The following is a 9,625-nucleotide window of genomic DNA, read 5'->3' on the forward strand; positions in this document are numbered from 1 at the left end:
CTGGCATCGAACCCGCGTCCTTGGGCTCGGCAGCACGACACCTCAGCCACTGAGCCACCGCGGCGGGTTCACCTCATTGGTCCTCGTGCTAAAGCACCTGGGCAAGAATCAGACACGATAAAGTAGCAGGCATGTGCGACAAGTTGTCCTAAACGTTAGTTCAACCACAGCCAATGAAGTCCTGACGGCTGGCGTTTCAGATGCTCTCGCTGAGCAAGGGTCGACATCCCTTTTTGGTTTTATACGTCTGGGGGATAGCACTGGTCTGGAGCAAAACACTGCTGCCATAAGAGTCGCTTTACTACAAAATGCTGCCAAGAACTACGCGATTAATAGTTATTATTGTTTTCTGTCATTTGCAGGTCCGATTTCACCGAACAAGCCCTTGCCAGGTATTTTCAAAGAAATTTTGACAAACACGTTCACACGAATAGCTCCCGTTACGGCTAGCAAAGACAGAAGTAATCCACACTGTGGCAACCAGGTCGCTTTTCGAACTTGGTGGTGTTTGGCAAGCTTATGAGGCATGTGACGTCAACGACAGGGACTGGGAGTGGATAAGGGGGAGAAGAGAGATAATGAGAGGTAGGAAGGAGGAGTTGGGGGGAAGCTGAGACAGGAGAGGAAGCTCAGAGAGAAAGGAGGAAGTGGGGTAGAGTAGTGGAGGAGGATGAGCTGGGAACTGGAAAGGAGAGATGTTGGATTATAAGGGTGAGCAGAGGGAAGGGGTATGCAGGAAGATAGAGGGATAGAGGAGTGCAGGGCAATGGGAGGAGTACTAAAGGAGGACTGGGGAAGAGGTAGGAAAGTGTAGGAGTAGGGTTAAAGGCAAAGATACGAGGGGAGGAAATGGCTGAGGGAAAGAGCAGGGAGGGGGGTCACAGCAGTGGAATGGCAAGGGAGGAGAGGACAGGAGAGCGTGGAAGGTGGGAGCGAGGAGAGTGTCCTTATACAACATCCGGGAGAAAAGCTATCGTCCTTCGACGTCATTCTTCAGAAAGACAAGCAGATGCACGATCAATTTTTTTTGTCCCCGCATCATGTTTCCGTAGCATTGTCAAACGCAGGCATGCCTGTGCCTGCAGTACTGCTGTAACACTCACCGGTGGCGACGTGCTGCTGCTGTCGACAGTGATGCCGTTCCTTCTTGCTGTTTGAAAGACTTTGCGCGAGCCATATGATGACGTGAGCACCGAACGGAAAGTGCCCAAGCATAAAGCCGCGAAAACACGTATTGGTATTCCGAGTTTCGCTTTAACAATTTCTCCCGGTCAGGTAGCCTGGCGTCGGATGCTTAATATTGAAAAGAAAACTGAGTGGGTTGCAGAACACGTCAAAAGAAAACTTCTTGACCAAAGGATGCCCAGATGAACGTAAATTATATCACACGCGTATAATATTTGTTTTCTTGCAGAATTGCACTGGTGCGGCCATGACTCATATCCCCGGTCTTGTGGTCGGGAACAAAGCGGCACAATCTTCAAGTGACCATGGCAAGGAGCCATAAAGATAAAATACAAATTCGTTTGATTTAAAAGAACTAGGCTTCAGTACCTCACTAAGCTTCACTCCATCCACGAAAGACGTTTTTAACCAGAAAAAGCCACAACTAGTATTGAAAAACTGTGGTTGATTCCTCTGACATAGGAATCGGTAAAACACGAAAGTGAAATGTGCAGCGGAATTTGCAGCTGAGCATGAGCTGCGGGTCGGCGGCTGTCTTGTGGGTGTGCTTGGCAAGCGACGTCCTGTTGGCGGGACGCTACGGCAAAGCTCTACTGGCGCCATTTTCGTGACGGATATGACGGCAGTGAAACCTTGGGGTATCCCGGCATTAAACCTTTTCGTGTTAAAATATCAAACCCAAAAACGAAAAAGCCTAAGTATAACGTACTTTTCAGTACTAAAGGTTCCTTCCCCGCAAGAAGACCCTACGTGCAAGGGTGCACCCTTTACAGGCCGCTTGCTTCGTTGTACTGGCGTCATTTCCGTGACGGATATGACTGAAGTGGAATAAAACACTTTTGTGTTTTACAGTGATGTGTAGTTATGTGCAATGGGCAGGAGTGACCTCATATGGGCCAGCATTAAAAATAAGTTATCAGTGTGTTAACCGCAGGTTAACATACAAGTTATGTGATACAACAAGCCTACTGACCCGCTGCAATCGCCCAGTGATTCTTGGTGGTGGGTTGTTTGGCGGCCGCCAACCGCACAAACGAGATTCTGTGACATCATAGAAAGGTTGAAGTGGCTAGGCAGTCACCAGTGCTTCACATGCTTTCTTTAATATCTCCATTATTACTTCTAGGTTACCGATACAATTGATGTCGTTATTTTCGGCGCAAATTTCTTACTAATGAACCAAACTCATATTTTGTCTTCATGACCATTTAACTCTAGAAGGTCGCACTCTAAAACTAGCTAAGCCATAATTTACGTTAAGCACACAACACAACTTTACCCTTTAACCAAGGATGTGACATACAAGAAGAATATGTAGCTAGTCATGTTTGGCAAGTACGATTTTTTGAATAACCGTGCCAAACATCCGTTCTCTTAAAACGCTGCAAACATCACCGTAACTTGCACTGTGTGTGCGACTATGTGTCTGTGCCGGACTATTTGAAGTTTCTTTAGTGGTTTTAAGAACGGCGCAACAGAAGCACGATTTCAGCAAATTGGAAAGCACATTGGAAAGCAAATTGGAAAGAATTGGAAAGCACGGCACTGCATGGCTAAATATTTCTCCTCTTGAAGCCGTGTGCCAATGAGAAGCTGCTCTGTTACCCCGTTCGTCAAGCTAGTCGTCTCTAATGAAAAAAAAAAAGATAACGAGGAAAGGAACAAGGTGGCATTCGAAGAATGTGTCACGAGAACCGGGAATATTGCACGAGCTACATTCCTGCCATGCCAAATGCCCAGCCACCACTGTTTGCGATGAAACTCTAATCCTTAAAAAAGCCATGACGACAAAATAGAAGTTTGGTACGTCAGTTAAAAAGACTCGGTGCCGATACCAATAATTCCAATTTTATTCAAACATACAAACGGGATAAGCGAAAATGGCGACTACTCGGACACTTTCTAACGATTTTTCTACATCACAGAATCGTATTTGTGTGATTGGCGTCCGTCGACCCAAGTCCATCCCAGGAAGTGATTAAGCGAGATTAGGCGGCCGTCTAGTTGTATTTCAACGTATCACACGAATGCGAACATATAGTTGAGACCTTAACAACAATGTTTGTGCTTGACTATATTACGTCACTCCTTCCCATATTACCTCACTTTAGCGCGAAATTTGAAAGTTTATTACCATTTCAGCCATTTTTCTTACCAAACAGAAGCTTATTTCGAGGATGGAACGGGATCTTTCAATTAGAATAAGTCGTATTTTGTCTTCCCGCCCACTTTCGAAACTCCAGTTCTGTACCGAATACTCGGCTCCAATAGTATGTAGATCAATTCGTGAATGGGTTTACACTTAACGTCACAGTTGTTTTTTCTGCGCTATTTTTCCACAGGGCATCAAAGGAATGGAAGGGTTAAAAAAGAAGGAAAGGAACGGGATGCAAGGAGCTTCGTGCACTACAGAATACTGTATAGGGCAGCCTCAGCAACAAAGTCCAGCTGGTTGAAGAGAGGACCGCGCGCGTCCACCGATGAATATCGGGAGGACGGCTACCGTGTGTCGGGTTCAATTACACGTACCAAAAGATGAAATTACTTTCATATGGAAGTAACGTGGTATATTATACAGTAAAAGCTTGTTAATTCGCATTCGGTTAATTCGAACTTCCGGTTAATTCGAACTCACGCCCAGATCCCGGCATAGCCCTTTTTTTTTCAATGGCTGAAAAGTCCCAATAATTCGAACGCGTCGGTATCTAGAACGGTTAATTCGAACTGGGATACCGTGGTTTCCATCGCTTCTCGCAGAAGAAGTCAGCCCAGAGTGATTACAATGTGTTGCAAATGCAAACCGAACTAAATTTTCTAGAGATGCGAAACAGTGAAACCGAAGAACAACAGCGTGCCATGGCGCGCGCTACGCTCCTGCAACAGCTTATTTTGCTTCCACAGAGGGCGCCACGCCACCGGCGCCAGTGCTCCGGTGCAAGCCTTTATTATTTATGAAACATTATTTACGAAATAACCTGTCGCAAATGTGTAGTAGTGCCTAGTTCACGATAACGAGTTCACAGGTAGCGTCTTTGTGTTCTGCACGCGCAGCGTGGCGCCATTTCCATTCATTCTAGCGCCCGCCCGATAATTCGAACTCCGCTTAATTCCAGCAATTTTATGGTCCTCTTCAAGTTCGAATTAACGAGCTTTTACTGTACTACATGTGAGGTATATTATGCCACGTGTCGGTCCCAATTTCCCCACAACTGCTTGACTCCCAAAGACTATGCAACGTTTTGGGCCCCTTGCTCTATTTCTTTTTCTTTTTTTCATGCAGATGAATCAGGGTTTATGTACGCACCTTCGACTGCGAGCGAGCTGTCGGACCAGAGTCGAGGAACGTTTTCAAGGCCACTTTGCCCGTCGGATTTCGACGAGATGAGTCTTGATGATGGTGAGTAACCATGAAGCACCGATGTCTCCATCTGTGGCTCTTCACCTTTTAAAATTTTCACATTTGAGTAGAGTTTGTGGTATTTCAGAAGGGTAAAAGTAGGTTGGTTACTTCCCCCACGCAATAGCAAAACCGGCGACGAGAGAGACTAATCCGTCTTCGTCGTCTCGTTTCGTCCAGCTAGCAAACTATCTCCCACCGCGTGACTGCGCGCTGTACCGCGCCAGCCGCGGCGGGCCGTGGCTCGACGGAACAAAAAAAGCGACAAGTGTTTTCGCTCATTGACATTTATTACTGAATAATAAACATACAAAGAGCATGCAGGCTAGCTAGTTGACGGCGAGGATCTAGTTCATCGCACGAGCAATTTAAGAGAATCGAGAGGTTCGACTCAACGCGACAAGTCATCTCCGGGGCGCCTCAGCGCGCTCGCGTTTGCCTCGCTGGGACACCGATGGCAGCCATTGTCGCCCTCCTTTTTGCCCGATCCTCGAAGGAAGGATCGGTTGCCAGGCGCGTCCTGCCACCTCGCTTCCCGAGCTCCAACCTCCCACCGCTTGCATCCCGCGCGCTCTCGCCGGCCACAAGACACTCCTTCGGCGAGGAGGTAGATCCTTCTCATTGAAGTCTTGCCAAGCAAAGTCCCGCGTGCAGCAAGCAGTGCGGCGAAACCGAACGAAAGGGAACGCGCTAAGATCGCGTTCCCACAAGTTATAGCTAATGAATACACCGAAAACCGCGAATTATTAGATGCAGAGCATCTGATTCACTCGCCTTGTCCCTCCAGCGTCGTCGTCGTCGTCGTCGTCGTCGTCGTTGTCGGCGTCGGCGTTGTCCACCCCTCCCCCATTCTCCTCGCGGCGCCAGCTGCGCTCTCCGCAGCTCACCCCCTCTCCTCTCTGATAGCGAACTCTCTCTCGCGAGGGGCATTGGATTGGATTCGATTGGATTGGATTGGATTGGCTTGGCTTGGCTTGGTTTGGCTTGGATTGGATTGGATTGGATTGGATTAAAGTGGACTGTGATGGATTGTGTTGCGTCATAGCCGCAACACGTTGCGTCATAGCCGCGGCAGACGCGCTGGGACCGGCGCATGTGCAGTACTCTCTCTTCCGCGGTTTCCTCTCCTTCGGGTGCGCTGCGCATATAACCGGTGTGCCGTTCTCCGGCGAAGCAACATCCACGCTTGGCTCAAACACCTAGAGTCCACGCCGCTTTACAAGTACGCCAACGTCGTCATCGACTAGGACCGGCTTACGCAGTCCCCTCAACGTTATGCGCGCTATAAAACGCGGTCCCTTCGCCGCTCCGCCGCTCCGCCTACACAGGGGTTCCCGCGAGGGGAGGTGGGAGTTTTTATTTTTAGGTCAAGAACTGCGTAAAATTGGGACTGTCATTTTATAAGCAGTTGATTCCATGAATTAGATGTCTAAACGGAGGCGCACACAAGCAGTTACCGTGACACCATAATTACGTTGGCCGCGGCGCTCGCCTACAGATAATTTAGCAATGCGCTAAAAGTCCATGGTGAAAATACTACGCCAGCGGAGGCTTGCCGTGAAGTCGCCGTACCGCAGCACACACGCGAAACTCAGCGCTTTTTGGTGGAGCGGAATGTCCGTGGCTCTTCTTGCTCCTTTGTTCCTTGTTAACACGAAAGGGTTTTATTCCCGGATACACGAAGATTTTGCTGACGTCATATCCGTAACGGAAGTGACGCCAGTTCAGCTAAGCAAGCGGCTTGTAAAGGGTGCAACCCTGCACGCAGGGTCTTCTTCCGGGGAAGCAACCTTTAGTACTTAACAGTACGTTATGCTTAGGGTTGTTCATTTTCAGGTTTTATATTTTAACACGAATGTGTTTTATGCCGCGATACCCCCAAGATTTCACTGACGTCATATCCGTCACGGAAATGACGCCAGAACACCTTTTCCGAAGCGACCCACCATCAGGACGTAGCTCGCGAAGCACACCCACAAGGCAGCCGCCGACCCGCAAATCATGCTCAGCTGCAGATTTCGCTGCACATTTCCCTTTCGTGTTTACTGATTCCTGTAACAGAGAAATCAACCACAGTTTTTTAAATGCAGAGCATTTCTTTAACTCACGATGTCATCGGGCGTTGGCGTGCCTCGGCATCCGCAACAGCCGTTCCAGGTGCGCCCTCTCCCCCACTCCTCCTCGCCTGCTCTCCGCTGCTCCTCGCATGTTCTCTGCGTGCTCTGATCGCGTTCAGCAACAGGTGGGGCGCGCATGCGTCGTAGTTTGGCGCGGGAGCAACATCAGTTGTGGCGTGATCGTGACGTAGTCGTGACGTGGTCGTGGCGCGGTCCTGCCGTGATGGGGCGGTTCTCGGCGTTCGCTCTCGCTGTCCATTTCTTTCGAACCAGATAAAATGCCGCAAAAGCGGCGCGAAGAACGCCTTTACAAGCGCGCGCACTCCGTGCCAGAGAAAAGGAAAAATAGAAGACCACTTGCACCCACAAAGTGTCCAGCATGGAAGCGCTACGCTTTAAAAACAACCAACAGCAACAACTGCAACAACATTAACGTAACCTAACCTACTTAACGTCGTGCGCCCCCAGCAAATGCTCTGCATTTGACCGTGCCCCTCGCGAGGGGGATGTTTTGCGGCTTTTTTTTTATGTGTGTTTCTCGAAATACTTTGTGAAATCGAGGATGGCGGTAACTCTATTTCATTAGTCCAAGTTCATAAACGCACTGAGCCATATAGGCACCTGCGGGGGAATACAATTTGTTCGTTCGATCGAAAAATTCGTAAGATCGGGTTTGGTTTCGTTAGATTGAGTTTTGACTGCATAAGCAGTCATTGTATTCTCAGCTACCACTTGGAGCAAGAGTTTTCGGCTGCGTTAAAAAAGTTATGGCAACTGGTTTCGGGTTAGACTTGAAGAAGATATGAAAGCGCCACTTTTGGACCTTTCACGCCACCATTTTGTGCGCAGAATGACAGGGGTGATTCAAAAGCTGCAAACCACCCAACGCAATATGCATTGTATGAGTTGAAGTAAAAGCTAAAAATAAATTGAATTCTCAAGAATTCCTTCAAAGACTGCAGATAACCCCACTTCTTCTCTGTCTGCATTCGGGTAAGAACTGCACACACACACAAACATATATATATATATATATATATATATATATATATATATATATATATATAGCAGAACAGAGAGATACGGGACGAGGGACTCGGTAAAGATACATATCAAGGTTGCAGTCGTCATTGCCAGTGCTATTCGGCTTTTTTCGAAATATTTAATAGGGCCGAATGACGTGTGCTTGTCACGTTTCTTTGATTCATTGATAAATAAGCGAAAATATAAGTCGAGAAAAAATCCGCCGTTTTTCCGGGAGCGGGACTCGAACCCACATCTCCGCATAACCGGTGCGGTGCGTTAACCAATTACGCTATCCCGCAGCGGCTTCTCTCTCGACTTTTAAAGCGGGGGTTTATATTTACAAGAGCTCTGAGGCCGGTCAACTAGCGCCGCCCCTCGACTACCGCGGGAGACGTAGAACGTCTTCTTTCCCAGCGGCCGCCACGTAGAACGTGGTCGTAGAACGTGGTCGGAGCTCCGACCACGTTCTACGTGGCGGCCGCTGGGAAAGAAGACGTTCTACGTCTCCCGCGGTAGTCGAGGGGCGGCGCTAGTTGACCGGCCTCAGAGCTCTTGTAAATATAAACCCCCGCTTTAAAAGTCGAGAGAGAAGCCGCTGCGGGATAGCGTAATTGGTTAACGCACCGCACCGGTTATGCGGAGATGTGGGTTCGAGTCCCGCTCCCGGAAAAACGCATATTTTTTCTCGACTTATATTTTCGCTTATTTATCAATGAATCAAAGAAACGTGACAAGCACACGTCATTCGGCCCTATTAAATATTTCGAAAAAAGCCGAATAGCACTGGCAATGACGACTGCAACCTTGATATATATATATATATATATATATATATATATATATATATATATATATATATACAGGGTGTCCCAGCTATCATGCCCCAAGAATTAAAAAAGAGTAAAGGCGTAACTGGAAAGAAACCAGGTGCATAATGTTTGCAGTAGTGTGAAGAAGCGGTCAGTATTTTTTTCTTTAATGAGACTTAATTAACTAATTGTAATTAATTATCTAACTCGAGAAATACTGTCCTAATCACTAAAGTGTCAATGAGGCACTTTTAGGTAACCACGAGGGGCATCTAACTGCGGTATTTTCAGCGATGAACTAATTGCGTACACATTTATTCTGACTGATAAAGGAAACCCGCGAAATATGAAAAATACCACGTGACGGCACCTCCGCGCGCACCATAAAGCAACGCCCTCAAACAGGCTGCCTCTGAGTTAGCCAGAATGAAATATACAAAAGAAAGAAAGAAGAAATCGCGACCGAGTTTGTTCCTTATCTGCACACGCGTCGCGCGAATCTTGCTGCTGCTGCTCCTTCCATGCATGCTATTATCAAGGTGATGCGCTGTCTCTTCGGGCGGGTAACACGCGAAGCAGTTGCTTTCAATCAGCTTTGTTTGGGGACGCTGCTTTACAGTGCGCGCGTAAGTGTCGTCACGTGGTATTTTTCATATTTCGCGGGTTTCCTTTATCAGTCAGAATAAATGAGTACGCAATTAGTTCGTAGCTGGAAATAGCGCAGTTAGATGCCCCTCGTGGTTACCCACAAGTGCCTCATTGACATTTAGTGATTAGGACAGTATTTCTCGAGTTATATAATTAATTGCAATTAATTAATTAAGTCTCATTAAAGAAAAAATTACTCTCCGCTTCTTCACAGTACTGCAAACATTATGCACTAGGTTTTCTTCGAGTTACGCAATTTCTATTTTTTTAAATCTTGGTGCATGATAGCTGAGACACCCTGTATATATATATATATATATATATATATATATATATATATATATATATATATATATATATATATATATATATGTATGTATATATATATATATATATATATATATATATATGTATGTATATATATATATATATATATATATATA

This window comes from Haemaphysalis longicornis, unplaced genomic scaffold, assembly GCF_048455015.1.
Source record: "Haemaphysalis longicornis isolate Haplotype H1 unplaced genomic scaffold, Haemaphysalis longicornis Haplotype H1 scaffold_19, whole genome shotgun sequence".
Classification (NCBI taxonomy): Eukaryota; Metazoa; Arthropoda; class Arachnida; order Ixodida; family Ixodidae; genus Haemaphysalis; species Haemaphysalis longicornis.